Source organism: Carettochelys insculpta, chromosome 1, assembly GCF_033958435.1.
Source record: "Carettochelys insculpta isolate YL-2023 chromosome 1, ASM3395843v1, whole genome shotgun sequence".
Classification (NCBI taxonomy): Eukaryota; Metazoa; Chordata; order Testudines; family Carettochelyidae; genus Carettochelys; species Carettochelys insculpta.
The window spans coordinates 207,638,226-207,660,905 of record NC_134137.1 but is presented as its reverse complement, the minus strand read 5'-3'; positions in this window follow the sequence as shown (position 1 = coordinate 207,660,905).

Genomic DNA, 22,680 nt, shown 5'->3' with positions numbered 1-22,680 from the left:
CATTGAGTACTTCAGCTTTTTATACATCATGTTATCACTAGGTTGCCTTCTCCACTTAGTAAGGCTATGTCTGCACTACTGTGGTCCTTTGAAAAAGCATATTTCAGAAGAGATCTTCCGAAAATTCTTCTTTCAAAAGATCATGATCACACACAAAAAAGTGGCTTCAAAAATTGATCTATTATTTTGATAGTGAGTGGCCACTCCCCAGCCAATCTTTTGAAGGAATGGGCCAGGAAACTGTGGATCAAAAAATCTGGTGCCATGGAGAACTGCTGTTTTGAAAAAAATGGCTCATGGGGCTTCTCCACACTTTTTTTTTCCTGAAAGAATCTTTTGGAGAAAGCCATCTTCCTCATCTGGAAGCAGAAGAGGGATGCCAGAAAAAGGGCCATGTTCATCCAATTTAATATTGAAAGCATGCATTTTTGTGTGTAGATATGCTGTGGAACTTTTTGAAAGAGCTCTGGCTTTTTTGAGAAAAAACTTGCTTGTGTAGACATAGCCTATGGGTCCTATACTTTCCCTCACCACATTCTTATTATTAAGATACTTGTGGCCAGACTGAAACAACAGCACTAATTAAGTGTGGATCACTCCCCTTAAGAGGAAATTAACTCACAAGCTTGATTAATTACTACAGGCTACAGGCAAACATGGTTAATTATGTCAACACTGATTATCCTGGCAGAAAGTTCTAGCAAATGAATCTGTCTTAAAACGCCCCTTATAGACTGGAATCCAACAGTTAAGACACGAGCCTGGGACAATTGGGTTGACATCCCTGGTCCATCATCATTCAATTTCTCATGTGACTCCAACTATTTTCATCATTGCTACAAAATCCAGGAACTACACTCTGGGCTTGTCTACAGTACCACGTTCCTTCGAAGAAAGGATGGTAATTAGGGTGTTGGGAGTTTACTAATGAAGTGCTGCCATGCATAGGCAGCACTTCATTAAGCAAATTCTGCCCTCCACCACCCCCTCCACAGCAACTCCAAAGTTTTAAACTTCAAAGTACCGGCATGCGTCTAGCTGCGGCTCACCCGCTGGTACTTTGAAGTGCTAGGGCAACTTCAAAGTCCCCTTACTTCTCCCACCGGTACTTTGAAGTTTAAAACTTCAATGTTGTTGCTGGGGGCGGGGGGGGGGGGAGGATTTGCTTAATGAAGTGCTGTCTATGCACAGCAGTACTTTATTAGTAATCTCCCAACATGCCAATTACCATCCTTTCTTTGAAGGAAGGTGGTAGTGTAGACACAACCTATGTATTCTTGAACATTATCAAGTGACACTGCTATTTATTCACTCTTCACATATATACAGATACAGAGCAGCCTGAACCCACAGTTACAAGGGGGGATGTACTACAATGTTGAAACTAAGACATGTAATCCCATCTGCTGAAACTCTACAATGGCTACCATACAAAATAGGAGCTTGATCCTGTGACATGCTGAACACGCTAAACTTGGGCAATTGAGGTTATTAAAAAAAAAGTAAAAGTAAAAGTAAAAATAATGACATGCTGCCAACCATCCAAGCAATTTCACATTGGCAAAACCTCCTTAAACAGAGAGCCCACTAAAGTCAATGAGGATACAGGCACATGCAGCTTGATTCAGGATCTGGGCCTAATTTTGGTCATGTGCAGATCTTGAGATCACAGACCACATAATCATAAGATGAGATAACATACAATAGCATTTTTACTTTTGAATTTTATTTTATTAACTCACTTTACTCAAGTAGTATGCAATATTCTTGATAACCTTTTCCATCCATGGCTGCATTTTTTCCATCGATGTGCAAAATATTTTTTTATGTGTAATGAGGAATTTGCAAATGTGCACCACCAGCGGGAACAAAAAAAACTAGCTGTAGGCACTGCTAATCAGGCAGGCCACATTTGAATCTCTCCTGAGTGGCCACACAACCACACAGCTTACAGGAAATATTGGTGGTATGTCAACAATGTGTTTTTTTAACAAGAATTGTATAAACTGGGGTGTGACTAGAAAACAGAGACTTGAAGGGGATTCCATGCATAGGAGCGATTTAAATAAAAATAGCAAAGAGATGGAAGTTGAAAGTGAAGGGGATATCAGGTGTAACCCTAACTGCACCACATTCTGAAAAACATGGTACTGCTAGTAGATGGGAAAAGGTAGAGGAAAGCAAGTATTTTTACTGCATTGGGAATTTGAAAAAAAATAAAATAGCAATAAAAAGATTGCTGTAAAATCTCAGTAAATACAAAAATTCCTCAATTGCAAGCGAAGAGAAAAGTGCATTTAAAGTGACATTTATTTTCTATTTTTACTAGGATCCGCCTGTCTGATCTTTGGATCCTATACTAAAAATAATGGTATAATAAGTTTTAAAGTGCTACTGTACTGGCAGCAGTGTGGTATTTTTATTTTCGGTTGCTGATTCAAGTCTCTGAAAGGCAAAGACTGGCAATCTCAATGATAAGCCTGCTGAAGCACTTTGGGGTGCTAAGGAACTAGGGAAGAATGAAGATACTGCAGCAATCATGAACAATCAAACTTTCTAATGAAGGGGCATAATGTTTCTCTCTCTTTACATAGGTCTGTCGTTTAAAAATAAGTGTTTTTTCAGATAAGAATAAACACAATGCTAGTATAAACAATAGGGGAGCAAATAGCCCTGAAAATAGAATGATAATGCTGTTATGTAAATAAATCCTACACCAAGTCTGTAGGTAATCACCAACAGGAAGAAATGAACTTGCGACTTCTGAAGCTTACTGCATTTTAAGCTCCATGGTTTGAGCTAAAAGACAGCTGGTTCTCAGAGAAGGCTGTAGAGAAACCTCATTCTTTCTCACTGTAAGTGGTATATGTGCCACTACATTGGACAGTGAACCACACCCAGTAGGTGTGTAGGTTACATACTATTTGAAGAAGTGCCCTCTGAGCTTCATAGACCCAGTTGAAACACCAGACATGTCCCCATGTGTAACCATCAACAGGCAGAAATGAGCACGCAAATATATTTTGAATGCATCAGAATGTATTTTGATTCTAAAGGTTTTAAATTCTAAAGTAAACTCTTGACATATGCAGCTTCAGGTTGTGCATAACTTGGTTTAACACAGGTTAAGCACAATTTGATGTTGCTCTGCAGCTCCTCTTCCCTTCCTTCTCCCATCCACACAGCTGTCAACCTGTGAACAGCTACGTGAGCTAAAAGCCTCTTCCCCCATCTTCCACCTGCCAGTGGTGCAGCTGTCAGGCTGAAAGCCACGCCACTGGGAAAAGGGAGGGAGAAGGAGCCAGGAAACTGACTAGCTCTAATGGGCTGGTCAGTTTCCCAGGTCCATAAATGGAGGGGAGCTAGAAACCAAATGGCCACCTGGTTCCCATCACTCCTGCACTGACTTGCTCCAAAATTTGAGTTACACGGGGGTTGCAGAAACTCAACCCCTGCGTAACTCAAAGGTTTACCGTATTTTAGAACGAAAGACAACTCCACTGAAATGCAAAAAATAATTTCAAAATGAAATTTCAAAAAAATAATAATTTCAAAATGAAAAAAATTGAAAAGGTTCATTCTGAAATGTGAAGATAGAACATTTCAGCATTATGTCAACTCCTGCCTCCCTTAAGTTTTTCTCTGGAGCAATATTTTGGTAATACTTACACAGTATAACAAAGAATTTTGATTTCCATGCGGCTGCATTCTCTGATGAAAAAGAGTCCCATCAAAGATATTTTTCCAACTATGCAAAAATTATTACCCATAGATATTAAAAACAAAAAGATTGGGAATATGCAGACAAGGACTATACATTTATATAATTGATGACAAGCTTCAAAAAGACTTTAGATAAGACTTTTTTAAAATTTAAATGGGATTTAAAACCCTCATGGCTTCAGGGCATAACACAACTACTGATTGACAGGGTAAAGAAGAAATTTACAGTCTAGGCAAATTATTTTATATTATCTGCCACTGGGTTTCCTGAATCTTTCTTTAATAATTCTAGTGCTCACCACTGACAGATGCTAGGATGCAGAGCTAGAAGACCACTGGCTAATCCATTAAGGTGTTATTTTATATTCCTGTGTTCAAAGTTCTCTTTTAAAGTGCTTTTGTTAATCTTTCAATAGGGATCAGTTCTCTATTAAGAGAGAGAGGTTCAGGGCATAGTACAAATTGTCATATGGTGTAAAGAAATTTAAGACATCTAAATTCACCTTGAGTTCACCTTCAGTTAACATACTGAAAGAAACAGTAACAGAGAGGTAGCTGTGCTAGTCTATACACTATCAAAACAAAAAGCAGTCAAGTAGCACTGTACGGACTTGATTCGCAATAGGTTGACTCCACTTTTATATGAATTTACTCCTGAAGTTAATGGTATTAAACTAGTCTAAAACTGTAAGAGTGTAGTTATGAAGCAGAACTTAAACTTAATTCTTAGGCCACTCCTGACAAATTTTACTCATGTCTGTAAAACTCATGTACCTACCAATCCCTTGGTTTTTAACACAATGAACAGCTATGACATTTGATAGAGTACCATGCCACTAAGAGCATGTTATGTCTGTAAGTATGCATGCTCCCAGTTTGCTTTGAGTATCCTGTCATAAATTAATTTTAAATCTGCTGTAGTAATAGTGATCATAATGACTGTTTTCTACTAGTATGCGTGTCATGTGCATTTTCACAGGAATTCCCATTCTAATTGTTCCTGAATGAAAACAAACTAATTGCAAAAATAATTTGTGTAATATGCTAAATAAAGCAGAAGAAAATCTATTTCTGATATCTGATCAGCACCTCTCAAAACAGATTCTGTTTTTAGAGTTGGAGGCAGGAAGGAGGAGAGATGAGGGCCACAGGAAGTGATATAAGGATGTGCTGAAGGCACATATGAAAAGTGCAGCATCAGTGTCAACACTTGGGAGAGCCTTGCCCAGGACTATCCCCAGTGGAGACAGTTAATCCGGGAGGGTCTGGCACAATTTAAGAGGTCCTGCTGTAGTTGCAGAAGACGAAAGATGGAGAAGAAGAAAAGACCAGCAAAAACTGCCCCACACCCCTCTAAGAGCTACCAACACCTGCCCCTTCAGTGATAAGATCTGCAGCTCCAGAACTGTCCTGATCAGCCATCAATGGACTCACAAATAGGAGAGTGACATGAAGATGTCCTACTCATTACTGAGTGATCGCCAAGAAGAAGGAAGGAAGGGAAGAACCATGCCTCCTTTTCAATAGATACAAACAAGTCTGGTTAATATCCTCTTGCACAAATGACTCCACTGGTTCCTTATTTGGTCATGTTTAATCAACTACTGTATGCAATAGATGTGGGCTTAGACTCTCACCTGGGCCTCAGTTCAACAATTCGTATAAACATGTTTGGCCCCATTAATTACAGTAGGAAAATTCACTTGCTTGCAGTTAAGCATACCCGTTAACACTTTGTTGGATGGGGATCCTGATATCAGCTCACAGATTTCATTTTGATTGTATTGTAGTTACAGTGATTAGGACCAGGCAACAATCTGCTTATATGGGTCCCTCCCAGTGACAGCTGGTACACAAAGATATGGTCCTGACCGTAACTACGTTAAGCCCTGTCTGAGTTTATCAGCCCTTCTACACCTTTTTCTTCTGCTCAGAGGACCTGATCTCACACTAGTGGCATCAAAGGGATCAGGAAGAAGTCCAAATTGAGTAAGAAGATGGCAGCAAGAGCAAGGGAGACAGAAACATTAACACCACAGCTAAATATATGGACCTGTATCTGTGACCAGTGCAAAGGTTATCTTTCATTAAACTGCAGCTCTCCTCCTTGGCTAGGTATACATTTGCCCCCAACTTTGAAGGTGACATGCTAATCAGGGTGATGGGAGATTACTAATGAAGTGCTGCGGTGAATATGCAGCACTTCATTAGGTTAATTCTCCCCTGCAGCAACTTCAAAGTGTCAGACTTGGAAGTGCCAGCATGCTTGTAGATGCGGACACTTCAAAGTGCTCGTTCTACTTTGAAATGCTTTTACTCATCAAAATTTTGGGGAGTAAAGGCACTTCAAAGTAGCATGGGCACTTCAAAGTTCCCTCAGCTACACACCTTCCAGCACTTCAAAGTTTGACACTTGGAAGTTGCCACGGGGGAGAATTAGCCTAATAAAGTGCTGCATATTCACCGTAGCACTTCATTAGTAATCTCCCATCACCCTGATTACCATGCCCCCTTTGAAGTTGGGGGCAAGTGTAGACAAGCCTCTTCTGTAGTAAAGTTTCATTCCCATCAGAAAATGTAAAAAAAACACTTTACCTGGCAACATCTGCTTTCATTTACAACCAAAATCTTGAGCCCGTCCTCAGCTTTTCTGCAGCAACAGTAAAAATGGCTGCCTCACTCTTACTGTTGCTACTTTACACTGGCCCTCGAACTGCTCCAAGTAGGAGAGGCACCAGAATGCAATCCTATGATAGAAAATGTTGGATGTCAGCCTTAATGTTAGGAGCTTAAATGTTCAGAAGAACTGGCTGGAATGAGAAAGGAAGATCGTTTATGGATCCTGGTCACTGCTGCAAACAGAGGAGAAAATTTCAGTCCCAAAGAAGAGAACTTTGAAAACTGGGGAGGGGAGTGTCCTACAGCTTCCCCCTTCTCTAAATAGAGACAGGATGGATGCTGGTCTTCTGCTAGAAGCAGTGCAAGTGAAAGGAATAGTAAATGTCTGGGTTTCCTCAGTAGGGTAAATTACAGGAAAATGGGTTGTCAGGCTTATTGGAAAAGGGGGAATGCCTCAGAAGGATATGAAAAAAAAAGACTAGGAACAATTTAATTTGACTTTTGCTTAGAGTTCTCAACAAACTTATAGCTTGTCAAGCTGAAAAAGTACGTAAACAGAACTTGCTTGCAGGAGAGGTTCATCGAAAGCCACATCAGACCAAAAATCAGCCAAATTTGCCCAGGAATACGTAGAATTACCCGAAGTCCACCAAACCCTGAACTCTGGCACATTTCCCAAGGAGGATATAATAGATGTGTTCAGTCTTGGTGTTAACGGCCAGTGCCAAAACCTTGTATTTCTCCACATTAGATGGATTTAAGTGACTGAAACAAAAAAAAAATAGTAAAAATTGAGGGAAAAGAAAAAAAAAGATACAAAACAAAAACAAAGCACATATATGGTTTATGTAAATGATTATATTTTTGGAAAATGAAAGAAAAAATATATTAGTAGCTTGAACCTCTCTAGTCTGGCTGCCTGGGGACCTGACTGGTGCCGAATGAGAGAATTTGCCAGACCATGGGAGGGCAATTTGTCTAGCAGCATTACTAACACTTCCACTGCTTACTGGGCTCTTAGAAGATACTTAGGGGTAAGTCACAGCTAAATAACAGCACAGAACACTGACAGCCTGGACTGGTGGCTGGAAACAAACTTTATGGGATCATGGGAAACTTGGCCACACCCATGATAAGTGGTCATCCATCCAACTAAAATCATGATGGATTAGGGATGTTGCTGGATGAGAGAGGTTCAACCCACAGAAATAAAAGTCTGAGAACAATTCATTGACTTTCTGTGTTCTTTCTTGTGTTTGCTTGAACTGATGGAAGTGGGTTCATGGAGGGAGGTTAGGTAGGGTGTAGAAGTGGAGACTTCAGAGCAGGGGTTTGGTGTAGAGGGGTGGGAGGGTGCTGAGGCCAGGGGTAGAGGATAGTGGAATGAGGGCAAGTGGGGGTGGGCTGTCTGGGCAGGGTGGTCCAGGCAGGGACTGAGTGTGTGTGTGTGTGCAGGGTGGACTGGGCAGGGTTTGAAGGTGGCAAATCAGGGATCTTAGGGAAGGGAGCTGGGAGGCCTCGGAGGGGTTACAGTGTAACTGCAGTAGTGAGAGTGGAGCTGGTCCACGTTGGGGGGCCAGGGCTGAGCTGCTTAGCCTGGCATCTCCTTGTGAGGAGGCGGGAGAGACTTGCCCCTGTTCCTGGCCCCAGCATCTCTGGGGCAGAGGGCTGAGCCAGGCTGGCTCTACAGCCACGGGCTTTAGCTGCTGAGCGGAATGCCGCACAGTCTGAAGGAGTCTGGGGCTAAGGTCCCTGCTTGGAGGGAAGAGGGTGTGTGGCTTCTCCTGCCCCAGCCTGAATGATGGGGACAGAAGCATGGTGTTTTCCCCTGGCCATGCTAAGAGTGGAGGTGGGGTGCAAGGGCTGGTGTGGTGACTCTTTTCCCCAGATCCTGGCACAGTGGTGGGGAGGGGAAGGGCCAGGACCATGGGAGAGTGAGGGGCAGAGCAGCTGCAGTTTTTACCAGCCCAGTGAAGTGTGGAGAGGTTGGCTTGGGCCAGATTCCTGTACCCAGCAACGGTGGAGGTGGGTAGAAGAGGGCCATGTCTGGGGCAGATGCAGCCCAGCTCTGGCCTGAGTTCCAGGATGAGCTGGGGTGGGAGGTGGGAGAGGCCCCAGACAGAGCTCTGGGGTGAGCCAGGAGAGCTGTGAGTGAGCTGTGGCTTGAGTTGGCACAGTCAAACCCTGACCTTGGTTCAAGATAGGGTAAGAGAAGGCTGCATACCAAATTTTGTGGTCACAGTTTTTACAGTTTAAGAGGTGTTCTTGAACAAAAAATGCACAGCACATACACTATTTTATATGGAGAGAGAGAAAGAGAGAGATGTTGGTATCTTAGAAATCATCTCATTCTTCCTACATATGTGGGGCTGGAAAGATCCTTGACAAGTCTGCCTGTGTGACTGAGTATTTGTTTTGCGAAGAAGGGTAGTCTGAAAGCATGTTTGATAACTTCTTCCTTTCCTGTTTCAGGAAGAGCATTTGATAAGTTTTCAAGACATGAATTGGGCGTGCTTTGTTCCAGGTGGACCTTCAGAGGCTGATTGGATTGGAGGCAAGGCTTTGAGCCAGGCCAAGCCAGTCAACAGCTTTATAAGAAGGTTGCCACAGTGAACACCTGTGAGCAGTGACCAGGAGCAGCTAACAGGGCATTTGCCTGGGAGTTCGCCTTGGGGTTGAGCCCTATACCAGGTGCCCTGTCTTATAGGTTTGTTTCTCTTGTGCCCTTCAAGGGTGCACTTGAAACATCTAGGGAAACTCTCTGAATAGTAACAGAGAGGAAGCCGTGCTAGTCTATACACTATCAAAACAAAAAGCAGTCAAATAGCACTGAAGAAAGGGGAATAATGGAAGGTGACATGTCTACTGAGAAGTCTGCTGTTGTGACCCGCATGGCACGTGCCATGTTTGCCTTTCTCTTGGACAATAGGTTTTTGTATGTCCCAAATGCAACCTGGTTGCCATTTTGGAAGAGAAGGTTAGAGGACTTGTGGAGCAAATATCAACCCTCAGGTACATCACAGAAGGTGAAGACTTTCTGGATAGAAGTTACTATTTAGTACTGCAGCAACAGAAAGCTGTTAAAAATAAGGAAGAAAACTGGAAACATGTCACCTCCAGGAGAAGAAAACCAATTCAGGTCTCTCCAACTTCACTGGAGATAAGCAACTGCTTTCAGCCTGTCTGCACAGGTGATAAGGTGAAGATAGCTGAGGCAGATACCTCACAGGGAATGAATCAGAAGATGACCCCACAGATTGTAAGGGATGGGATGTGCAGTCATAGGGATGGGGGTTCTATGACTAGCACCCCTAAGGGAAGAACATGGTTGGTGGTGGTCGGAGACCTAAGAGGGATGGAGCTATAATCCGTGATGTTATAGAATCTCTTCCAAGAATCATAAAACCTGGAGACTATTACCCCTTGCTACTTCTCCATGTAGGAGCTAATAATACAGCCAAGGGTGACCTTGATAAGATCACTGCAGATTACATAGTCTTAGGAAGAAAGATCAAGGAATATGGAGCATAAATGGAGTTCTTGTCCCTCCTCCCTGTGGAAGGAAAGGGTCTGGGTAGGCATCACTGAATCACTGAGGTAAATGAGTGATTGTGTAGGTGAGGTAGCAGAGAAAGATTTGGTTTCTTTGACCATGGGATTCTGTTTCAGGAACAAGGATTGCTAGGAAGAGATGGGATCCACCTAACAAAGAGAGGAAAGAGCATCTTTGCAGGCAGGCTTGCAAACGTAGTGAGGAGGGCTTTAAACTAGGTTCATTGGAGGGAGGTGACACAAACCCTGGGGTGAGTGGAGAAGAAAAAGGGTACAACAAAGTAGGATTCCTGGGTGAAGAGGAGAAAGTGAACCAATCAGACACTTCTCTAAGGGGCTTGTATGCAATTGCAAGAAGCCTGAGAAACAAACAAGAAGAATTAGAGGCCCTGGCACAGTCTAAGAAATATGAAGTGGTTGGAATAACAGAGATTTGGTGGGTGGAGTTGCATAAGTAGAGAATGGTCATGGAAGGGTATAAACTGTTTTGGAAATACAGACAGGGAGAAAAGAAGGAGGAATTGCACTCTATGGCCGTTTCTACACAGGCCACTTTCTTCAAAAGTGGCATGGTAATACACAGCCCGAAATATGCTAATGAGGCATGGATGCAAATTCCCTGCACCTCATTAGCATACAGTCACGTGATTTGGAGTCCAGAAGACCGTTCTTCGGGACTCCAAAATGGCTTTTAGAACAGCGTCCCCCGGGGGGGTCTTCTGGAAGGACATCCTTCTTCCAGAGGCCCCCTTCTTCCAGAAAAATTTTCAGGAAGAAGGGGCCTCCAGAAGAAAGACTTCCTTCTGGAAGATCGCCCCCCCCGCCCAGTGTCGTGCTTCTAAATGCCGTTTTGGGGTCCAGAAGAACGGTCTTCTGGACTCCAAATCACATGGTCGTATGCTAATGGGGTGCGGGGGATTTACATCCATGCCTCATTAGCATATTTGAGGCCATGTATTACCATGCCACTTTCAAAGAAAGTGGCCTGTGTAGAAATAGCCTATGTGAGGGAGCAGTACGATTGCTCAGAGCTCCAGTATAAGGAGGGAGAAAAGCCAGTTGAGTGTCTTTGGGTTAAGCTTAGAGGTGGAAGTAACTGAGGTGATGTTGGAGTTGGTGTCTGCTATCGACAGCCAGATCAGGGAGAGAAGGTAGATGAGGATTTCTTCAAAACAACTAAGTGAAGCTTCCAAATCACAGGCTCTGGTTCTTATGGGAGACTTTTATCATCCCAACATTTGTTGGAAGACCAATACAGCAGCACACAGATAATCTAGGAAGTCTTTGGAAAATGTTGGGAATAACTTTGTGGTGCAAGTGCTGATGGAACCAACCAGGGCACAACTTGACCTGCTGCTTACCAACAGGGAAGAACTAGTAGGAGAAATAGAAGTGGGTGGAAACCTGGGCTGCAGTGATCAAGAGCTAGTAGATTTCAGGATCCTTACAAAAGGAAGAAAGGTGAGCAGTAATATACAGATCCTTGATTTCAAAAAGCAGACTTTGGCCCTCTCAGAGAACTGATGGGCAGGAGCTTCTGGGAAATGAAGATGAAGGGGAAAAGAGTTCAGGAGAACTGGCTAAAGAAGTCTTTTAAAGAAGTCTTGCTAAAGGCGTAGGAACAAACAATCCCAATGTGCAGTCAGAAATGCAAATATGGTAGGCAACAAGTTTGGCTTAACAGAGAAATCTTTGGTAAGCTTAAGCTCTAAAAGTTTGTATATAAGAAGTGGAAACTTGGAGAGATGACTAAGGAGGAGTATAAATATACGACTGGAAAATGCCTGGCAGTATTCAGTACAGCAAAGTCACAATTGCAACTGCAGCTGGCAAGGAATGTGAAGAGTAACAAGAAGGGTTTCCTACAGGCATGTTAACAATAAGAGGGTTATCAGAGAAGGTCAGGCGCTGTTAGTGGATGAGAGAGTTAACCAAGTGATGGATAATGTAAGAAAAGTTGAAGTGATCAATGTTTTTTTTTGGTCTCGGTCTTCACAGGGAGTGACCGGTTTCACACTAGGGTGCTAGACAATGCAGTATGGGAATGTGGAGGGAAACCCTCTGTGGGGAAAGAGCAAGCTAAGAGCTACTTAGAAAAACTAGGTACGCAAATCCATGGTCTGCATTTAATGCACCCAAGGGTACTGAGAGAATTGGCAGATGTCATTGCCGAGCTTTTGGCCATTATCTTTGAATACTCTTGGGCTGTGTCTACACTTTAATTTCTCTTTCGAAAAAGGTATGTAAATGAGGGAAACCAAAAATGCAAATGAGGGGCAGATTTGTGTATCTGGCACCTCATTTGCATATTCTTATTTTGAAATTGCTTCTTCTGAAAGAAGAAAATCAGTGTAGACACTGCTGTTTCGAAACTAAACCCCATCTTCGAAACAATCCTTCTTCCTAAGAAGAAGGCTTCTTTTCAAGAAGGGGTTTACTATTGAAAGAGGTAGATATTTTGGAGGGTGGAGACAGGATCCAGAGATCTGGATAAAATGAAGGATGAGGCCAAAAGAAATCTGATGCAGTTCAACAAGGAGAAGTGTAGAGTTCCCGCACTTGCTACGGAAGACTCCCAAGTACTGTTACGGGGTGGAACTGGCTGGCTAAGCAGCAGTACAGTGGAAATGGGCCTATGGATTATGGTGGATGAAAGGCTGGATAGGAGTAAACAGTGTGCCCTTGTATCCAAAAAGGCCAATGGCATATTGGGCTGCATTAGGAGGAACATTTTGAGCAGACCTAGAGAAGTTGTTCCTCTCTATTCGGTACTGGTGAGGCTGCATCTGAAGTATTGCATTCAGTTTTGGGCCCCCCCAGTATAGAAAGGATGTGGATGTGCGGGAGCAGGTTCAGCATAGGACAATGAAAATGATTAAGGGGCTGAAGCACATGACCTATGAGGAGAGGCTGAGGGATTTGTGCTTATTTAGTTTGAAGAAGAGAAGACTGAGGGGTGATTTGATAGCAGCTTTCAACTTTCTGAAAGGGAGGTCTAAAGAGGATGGAGAGAAACTGTTCTCAATGGTGACAGATGGCAGAACAAGGAGTAATGATCTGAAGTTACAGAAGGAGAGCAGTAGGCTGGAATTTAGGAAAAACTACTTCACCAGGTGGGTGGTGAAGCACTGGAATGCGTTGCCTGGAGAGGTGATGGAATCTCCATACGTAGAGGTTTTTAAGTCATCTGGTCATAGTCATGGCCTGGATGACTTAGTTGAGGTTGATCCTGCTTGAAGCAGGGGGGCTGAACTTGATGATCTCTTGAGGTCCCTTCCAGCTCTGTGATTTTATGATTCTATGAAGTCATCAAATCCAACTCCTGACACTGAATCAGGAACAAATAACCCCATTGTGACAACCACTGGTGCCCTCGTTATCTTCTGATTTATGTTTCTCACTTGATAACTATTTTTCTGGTACTGTGGATCACCCAGATTGCTGGACTCCGTATACTGAATCCTTACAGTGCTTAAACAATGAGGATTACATATGAAATTGCAATTGAGTAGCTGCCACTTAATTTGAGCTTTGTCATTCAAAGTGAAAGCTCATGTCTCATGCAGGGGATTGATTAGGATTACAAAACATAACAATCTGGAGTTCCAACCAAAGTGCAAAATACATCTTTCTATCATCAAGCAATAGTAAAGACAGAGGAAGACAGCTATGCCACTAGCTCCTATCAGGCCTTATTTTGAACCTATTTACTCACCAGAGCTGTGTCTACACTAGCAAGTTCTTCCAGAGTAGCTGGGGGTCTTCCAGAAGAACATGAGGAGCGTCCACCCACAAGACATGCTCTTTTGGATTCCTCACTCAGATGAGGAAAAGTGCCTTCTTCCGGGAGAGTCTTTCAGAAGACAGTGAGTGTAGACAATCCAGGGACCCTTCTTCCAAAACAGTAGTCCTCATGGTGCTGGACTTTTCAATTTTTTCAATTTTGCAGTTGGATTTTTCATGGTGTTGGTCTGTTCTTTTGAAATAGGGGGCTGTGTAGATGCTCTCTTTTGAAAGATTAGATTGCTCTTTCGTGTGTGGATGAGGTCTTCTAGAAGACAATCTTCCAGGTAGTCTCTTCCAGATCATCTTACAGATCACTGTAGACAATGTCCAGGATTTTTGCAATTAACTTCAACGGGGATAGGATTAGACCATTAAGAATTGAAGGTTAAAGAATAATAGCTAAGCAACCTACAACAGGAAATCCATTCTCTATTTGCTTTTAAATGTGGTGGGCAATTTTGGCAATACTTATCCCAGTCATAAAAAAAAGCATTATCTTAGACTTCAAGGTGCTCATATGTATTTTCTGTCAAAGAAATCTTTAAAAATTGACAGCAAAACCACATTGTACACCCACAGTAACTTATCACCCCATCACACAGCCAGTCTCCTAAGTGCCATAGCAAACCACTTTCAGTGCCAATACAGAACTATCCACAGCTCACTCAGCCTGTCCCTAATTCTAGCCCGAACTGGACTAAGATAAATTGCTTCTGCACAATATTTTCAAAACTAATTAGCCTTTTTGGGTGCCCAGCTTCTGACACCTGATTTTTCAGAAAGCACTGAGGTAGCACTGTGTAGAAAAGATAATTCTGTTTTTTGGAGGAGTTAGATATTTGGTCTGGTGCTGACTTGAAATTAAAAAAAACATTTTTTTTCTGTTAAAGGGAATGGAGTCTTGGCTCCAGGATAGTCCATCTGGAGGGATGACCCATACCTAGTCTCCCTGGAGGCTACGGAAATCCTGAGTTTTACAGTCTGCCTGGAGAGCTGCTGCAAGCTGTGGACCCTGGAAGCCCTGACAGACAAACTGATAAGGAGCTGGACAAGTTAGCTGGCAGGAAAGCTAACAGTTAGGCTTTAAAAACTCTCTAGAAGGCAGGATTCAAGTGGATCTCTGTGCATGTTTCATCTAAGTTCTCTGAAATCGAACCATCTCTGTACAATGTTTACATTTTGACAAACTGTCAAATTCCACGGAAATATTTTTTTCCAGAAGTGCTGCAACCAGCTCTTCACATAGTATTCATCCTCTGAAAAACTCAGACCTTTTCAGAGCATCTCAAGCTGGGCATCCAAAAATTGGCAGCAAATCTGGAAGCTGAATTTAGAAAGCTTCAAATTGGAAATGAGATGCAGCCCTTTAACAGCAAAGGCAATTAATCATTACAACAGTATGCCAAGGGAACAGGTAAATTCATCGTCACTTGGAGGTTTTTTAATCAAGATTGGACATCTTTCTAAAAGATATGCTGTAGTTTAACCACAAGTTTTTTGACTTCCGTAGAAAAGAAAAATAGTTCCTTCTATTACAGGAATCACTAAGTCAAGTCCTATTGGCCTGCATTACGCAGGAGGTCAAAGCGAATCAACATAATGGTTTCTCCCAGCTATAAAATCTATTGGCTTCTGTGGCAAGCCATAAACCGGTTAGTGTGAGGTACCACATAACTATTTACATTATGAATAATTGATCTTTAAAACTGACTGTAGATTACCATGATATCCTGTGTGAAATTTCAGATGTGTCACTTCAGAAATTGTATGTTAGAGAAATGAAAACAACACTAGGGTTTCTGAGCAAGTTTTTCAAAGGGTCAATTTTATACCTTTAAGAACGATGGGGTACCAAGCGTATGCTTTGAAGAATGTTCAAAGTAAATACACAAGGCCTTTTAGTGTTTCCTGGAAACAATCCACATATGAGACTGGTTTTGCTAAATAATTAAGAGATATATACCAGATTTTCTGGGGAAAATTAAAATAAATCTTCACTATCAAGACAGTAGGCTACTTTCATACTTGTGTATGCATAAGGTTCCTTAGACAGAAGAAAGTTATTTCTGCCCCAGACAGGGAGATCCTTATTCCAGATAATTTATAGTTTATCAGAGAATTAACAGACTGTTTTAAGCAGCAATGCTTCAAGCGTAGATTTATTTATCCAGCTCCCAGGCTTAGCACCAGAATAGATCTTCTGCGTGTCTAAATAGGTTCCACTTTTCTTAGCTCAAAATATAGTGACAAAAATTTCAGCCTACTGTTTACTGCTTGCTGCGCAACTATAATTAAGTCCTCCATAGGACCGCTGTAGCACACACTTAGCTTGTTCCCAAGGTCTGTGAAGTTAAAGAGCAGTTGGACTTTTAAAGTCACTGCTCTTCTGGGGTGTTTCCCAATGCTTCCAAATCAAATTCACTCAGTTCAAAGATCGTGGAGAGGCATTTAAAGCATACAGAGAGTGATGGGGATAGGGATATGGCCAGGGAACCCAAATCACTGTACAAATCACCCTACAGCAACTCCTGCCTCAGGTGGCTGACCCAGCTCCAGCACATTGACTCATCATTATGTGAAGATGTAGCCCTGCCTTCCAGGCCCAGGAACCTCTACATCCCCTGCCCTGAACTAGGCCAAAAAGTGGTTGGGCTATGGTCTGAATATCTTCTGTAGTTCCATGGACTCTGACTTAGTTTACCACTAAAGATGTGGTCTTTCCAATTGCCAGAATTGCAAACACAAACTGGAAACAAAAAATAAAGCTGGGTTTTCTTGACATCACTGATAGAAATACTGAATCTGAATGTCAATATCTACCATAATTTACAGCAGTGATATCTGTTGTCAAGCTCTGCTCTCGGGTATACCATAATATTGTGTACTTTTCCATCTCATCCTCCCCAGTCAGAAGGAAAAAGAGAGGGAAAAGAAAAAAAAGAAGAAAAAAAGTCCAAATATTTCCTTTATTGGTTTCTAGAATAAAAGTCATCACATGACCATGGTCTGATAGCTACAGCAATGGGTTAAGTTAAAGATATTACGGCTGTGTCTACGCTTGCATTCCTCTTCCAAAAGAGACATGCAAATGATGGAAATCAAAATTCAAATGAAGTACAGATGGCCCAGGGGTGAACCTCCCAACAACAAATTGGTGAACCATGGAGTGGAAGCTATCAGGTGTTGGAAATTGAAAATGCAAATGTGGCACAGATTTACATGTCTGGCAACTCATTTGCATATTCTTCTTTCGAAAGAAGAAAAGCAATGTAGCCCCAACTGTTTTGAAAGTAAACCATCTTCAAAAGAACACTTTTCCCATTTTTATGGGAAGAAGGGTTCTTTTGCAGATAGGGTTTACTTTAGAACGAGACACATCTACACTGCTTTTCTTCTTTCAAAAGAAGATATGCAAATGAGATGCCAGGTTTGTAAATCTATGCCACATCTGCATTTTCAATTTCCAACACCTGATAACTTCTACTCCCTCGTTCACCAATTTGGTGTTGGGAGGTCCACCCCGAAGCCATACTTATGCATGGGGGAGGAGTGGAGTGGAGAAAGGGCAATGGGGATCTGGTTGTGGTCCTCACCAGTGCCCCCACCCAGTGAGACACAGGCATGTCTGGTCCCCTCTCCTCACAGGTGGTGCACACCATGAACAAGATCCTGTGGAGGCTCATCTGCATCTCCAGTGTGGACACCCTTGTAGCCAGCTTCAACAACCTTGGTCTCCCCAGGTGTTTCAAGTTGCTAAACAGGACCCATATCCCTATCTGGGCCCTGGAGTACAGCACTGGACATGACACCACTAGAAAGGACTACTACTCAGTGGTCATGCAGGCTGTGGTAGACCACTGAGGGCAATACTTCAATGTGTATATCGGGTGGTCAGGAAGGATGCATGACACCGGAGTCCTCCAGAATTCCAGACTGTTCCAGAGGATACAGGTGAGCACCTGCCACTCTGGGAGCTGGCCATGAGGGACACACAGATACTTCTATACATCATGGGGGATGCAGCTGTGCAGGAGTGGGGGATCCACTCCTCCCATGCTAATGAGGCCCTACATGGGGCACCTGGACCCCACAAAGGAACTTTTCAATGCCTGCCTTGCCCTGGCAAGGAACCCTGTGGAAGTGGCCTTTTGCCACTACATGGGGAGGTTCCACAGCCTCCCAGCATGGCTAGGTATGGGGGAGCAGAATGTCCCCCAAGTAAGGGCCACATAGTTTGTAAGATAAATAATTGGAGATACACATCTCCTAGAACTGGAAGGGACTTTGGGAGGTCATCTAGTCCAGTCTGGATAGAAGGCAACAGATGATACTTCAGGAACAGCAGGCTACCCAAAACAAAGAGGAGAGCTGGAAGCATGTTACCTCCAGGAGGAGAAAACCAGTTCCAGTCGCTCCAACTCCAGTGAAGTTAAGTAACCGCTTTGAGCCTCTCTCCACAGGTGATACAGCAGAGATAATTGGGGCTGATACCTCCCAGGGATTGTATCTGAAAGAGTCCCCACAGTTTAGAAGGCATGGGATGCGCAGTCCTAGGGATGGGAGTTCTATGACCACCACCCCTAAGAGAAAAAGACGAGTGGTGGTGGTCGGGGTCTCCCTCCTAAGAGGGACAGAGGCATCCATCTGCCGCCCAGACCTAGAATCCCAGCAAGTTTGCTGCTTGCCTGGAGCTAGAATTCGGGATATTACAGAGTCGCTGCCAAAAATTCTTCAACTGGTAGACTATTACCCCTTCCTCCTACTTCATGTAGGAACCAATGATACAGCCAAGAACAACTTTGATGAGATCACGGCAGACTATGTAACCCTCAGTAGAAAGATCAAGGAATACGGAGCACAGGTGGTCTTCTCCTCTATCCTCCCTGTGGAAGGAAGGGGTCCACAGAGGGATCGTAAAATCACAGAGGTAAATGCATAGGTGGTGTAGCAGGGGAGGATTTGGTTTCTTTGACCATGAGATTCTGTTTCGTGAACAGGGATTGCTGAGAAGAGACGGGATCCACCTCACTAAAAGAGGAAAGAGCATCTTTGCGGGCAGCCTTGCAAACCTAGTGAGGAGGGCTTTAAACTAGGTTTGTCGGGGGAAGGTGACACAAGCCCAGAGGTAAGTGGGGAAGGAGGAGGGAACAATCAAGTGGGTTTCCTGGGTGAAGAGGAGAAAGTGGGCCAATCAGCCCCTTCTCTAAGATGCTTGTACACTAACGCCAGAAGCCTGGGGAACAAACAGGAAGAATTAGAGGCCCTGGCACAGTCACACAAGTATGAGGTGGTTGGAATAACGGAGACTTGGTGGGACGATTTGCATAACTGGAGCACGGTCATGGACGGTTATAAATTGTTTAGGAAGGACAGATGGGGAGAAAAGGAGGAGGAGTTGTGCTCTATGTGAGGGAGTGGTATGATTGCTCAGAGTTCCAGTATGAGGAAGGAGAAAATCCAGGTGAGTGTCTTTGGGTTAAGCTTAGCGGTGGAAGTAACAGAGGTGATGTTGTAGTTGGTGTCTGTTATGGGCCACCAGATCAGGGAGAGGAGATAGATGAGGCTTTCTTCAGGCAGCTTAGTGAGGCTTCCAAATCACAGGCCCTTCTTCTCATGGGAGACTTTAATCATCCAGACATTTGTTGGGAGACCCATACAGCAGCACACAGACAATCCAGGAAGTTTTTGGAAACTACTGGGGATAACTTCTTGGTACAAGTGCTGAAGAACCGACCAGGGGCCATGGGCAACTTGACCTGTTGCTCACAAACAGGGAAGAACTAGTAGAAGAAATAGAAATGGGAGGAACCTGGGCTTCAGTGACCATGAGAACGTAGATTTCAGGATCCGGACGAAAGGAAGAAGGGTGAGCAGTAACATACCGACCTTTGTTTTCAGAAGAGCAGACTTTGACTCCCTAAGAGACCAGATGAGCAGGATCCCTGGGGAAACGAAGATGAAGGGGAAAAGAGTTGAAGAGAACTGGAAGTATTTTAAAGAAGTCTTACTGAAGGCACAGGAACAAACAATCCCACTGAGTAGTAAGAAATGCAAACATGGTAGGCAACCAGCTTGGCTTAACAGGGAAATCCTTAGTCAGCTTAAATTCAAAAAGGATGCATACAAGAAATGGAAATGAGAACAGTTGACTAAGGAGGAGTATAAACATACGGCTGGAGAATGCTGGGCAGTAATCAGGAAAGCGAAAGCACAATTGGAACTGCAGCTGGCAAGGCATGTGAAGAGTAACAAGAAGGGTTTCTACAAGCATGTGAACAATAAACGGGTTATCAGAGAAGGTGTGGGGCCACTACTGGATGAGGGAGGTAACCTAGTGACAGCTGATGCAGGAAAAGCTGAAGTACTCGATGCTTTTTTTGCCTCAGTCTTCACAGACAAAGTCAACTTCCCAATGATGGCCCTAGATGATGCAGTACGGGAAGGTGGAGGGCAGCCATCTGTGGGGAAGGAACAAGGTCTGAGCTATCTAGAAAAACTAGAAGTGCACAAGTCCATGGGTCTGGATTTAATGCACCCCAGGGTACTGAGGGAATTGGCAGACGTCTTTGCTGACCTTTGGCCCTTATCCTTGAAGATTCTTGGAAATTGGGGGAGATACCGGATGACTGGAAAAAGGCAAACATAGTGCCCATCTTTAACAAAGAAAAGAAGGACAATCCAGGGAACTATAGACCTGTCAGCCTTACCGCAATCCCTGAGAAAATAATGGAGGGAATCCTCAAGGAATCCATTTTGAAGCACTTGGAAGAGGGGAAAGTGATCAAAAGTAGCCCGTATGTATTCACCAGGGGAAAGTCCTGCCTCACCAATCTGATCAGCTTCTATGACACCGTAACAAGCTCTGTGGACATGAGGAAGTCAGTGGATGTGATATACCTTGACTTCAGCAAGGCTTTTGTTACGGTCTCCCACAACATTCTTGTCCATAAATTAAGGAAATATGGATTGGATCCTTGGACTATAAGATGGATAGAAAGCTGGCTTGATGGTTGGGCCCAACAGGTAGTGGTCAATGGCTCAATATCTGGATGGCGATCTGTTTCAAGCGGAGTGCCGCAAGGCTCGGTTCTGGGGCTGGTGTTATTCAACATCTTTATTAATGATCTGGATGAGGGAGTGAGTTGCACCAGCAGCAAGTTTGCAGATGACACAAAGCTAGGGAGAGAGGTAGATATGTTGGAGGGTAGACAGAGAATCCAGTGGGACCTGGATAAATTGGAGGACTGGGCCAAAAGAAATCTGATGCGGTTCAATAAGGAGAAGTGTAGAGTCCTGCACCTGGGGCAGAATAATCCCAAACATTGTTACAGGCTGGGGACCAACTAGCTCAGCAGCAGTACAATGGAAAGAGACCTAGGGGTTATGGTGGATGAAAGGCTGGATATGAGTTAACAGTGTGCCCTTGTAGCCAAGAAAGCCAACAGCATACTGGGGTGCATTAGGAACATTTCGAGCAGATCTAGGGAAGTAGTTATTCCTCTTCATTCAGCACTGGGGAGGCCACATCTTGAATATTGTGTCCAGTTTTTGACCCCCCAGTGTAAAAAGGATGTGGATTTCCTGAAGCAGGTTCAGCAAAGGGCAAGAAAAATGATTAAGGGTCTGGAGCACAAGACCTATAAGGATAGGCTGAGGGATCTGGGCTTGTTTAGTTTACAGAAGAGAAGACTTAGAGGTGATTTAATAGCAGCCTTCAACTTCCTGAAGGGGAGCTCTAAAAAGGAGGGTGAGAAATTGTTCTCAGTGGTGTCAGATGGCAGAACAAGGAATAATGGTCAGAAGTTGAAGAGGGAAAGGTTTAGGTTAGATATAGGAAAAACTTCTTCACCAGGTGGGTGGTGAAGCATTGGAATGTGTTACCTGGAGAGGTGGTGGATTCTCCATCCCTTGAGGTTTTTGAGTCCTGGCTGGGATGACTTAGTAGGGGGGGGAGTGACCCTGCTAGAAGCAGGGGGCTGGACTAGATGACCTCCTGAAGTCTCTTCTAGGCCTGTGATTCTGTCCCCTGGCTATAGCAAGGACCAAACACCATCCCTGGTATCTATTTGCCCCAGTCTCTAAATGGCCTTCTCAAGGATTGAGCTCACAATCCTTGGTTTCAGCAGGCTAATGCGCAAACCACTGAGCTACTCCTCCCCTCTTACAAAAAGTGTTTCTTGGAAGGGATCTTCTGATGTCATGGACTCCAGTCTCAGGCACTCACAGCAGGGCTGATCACCATTCCTAACATTTTGTTTTTTAAGTTTATTTGTTTCATGTGCTTAAATGGCCTGCTCAAGGGCTGCACACACAACCCTGGGTTTAACAGGCCAATGGTCAAACCACTGAGCTATCCCTCCACTGGTATTGGAGGAGTAGGCAGTGGAGGACAGGAGTCTCTATGAACAGGCTGGTGTGGTCCCCAGTTGGCAAGTGCACATGGACGGGGTGTGTATCCGAGAGGCCCTGTGGGCAACCTTTTCCCGCAGCCCCTCGTGACTCCCCTCAGAACACTCCCGAGGGCACCATGGCCCCACACTTCTCCCCGACAACACCCATCCCTTCTACCATCAACCCACTCATCACCATCCACCAAGGAGGAACACAGGGGTTGTGCATAAAAATAAATCTTTAGGATATGTTGGGATCACATAAATAATAAACATCACATCTCTGTACACAAGAATGGGACCTGGCTATCTACAAAGAGGGGGACAATGTGGAGGCACCTAAACCGGGGGGGATTCCCAAGGACTCAAGTTCAACGGGGGGGGCAGGGGGAACAGGGAGGGTGGGGGGCTGGGGAGCTGGGGGGTATAGGGTCTGGGGTGCATCTGGGGAGCATGGACTGCAGCCACATCCATCCCCCACCACAAGACATGGAGAAGAACATGGGGGTCTGGGGGACCAGGTGCTGGGAGGAAAGGCGAGAGGGGAGTAGCAGCTGCTGCGGGACAGGGAGAGGCAGAAGCATTAGTGGGGCTTTCTGGGCCAGCTAGG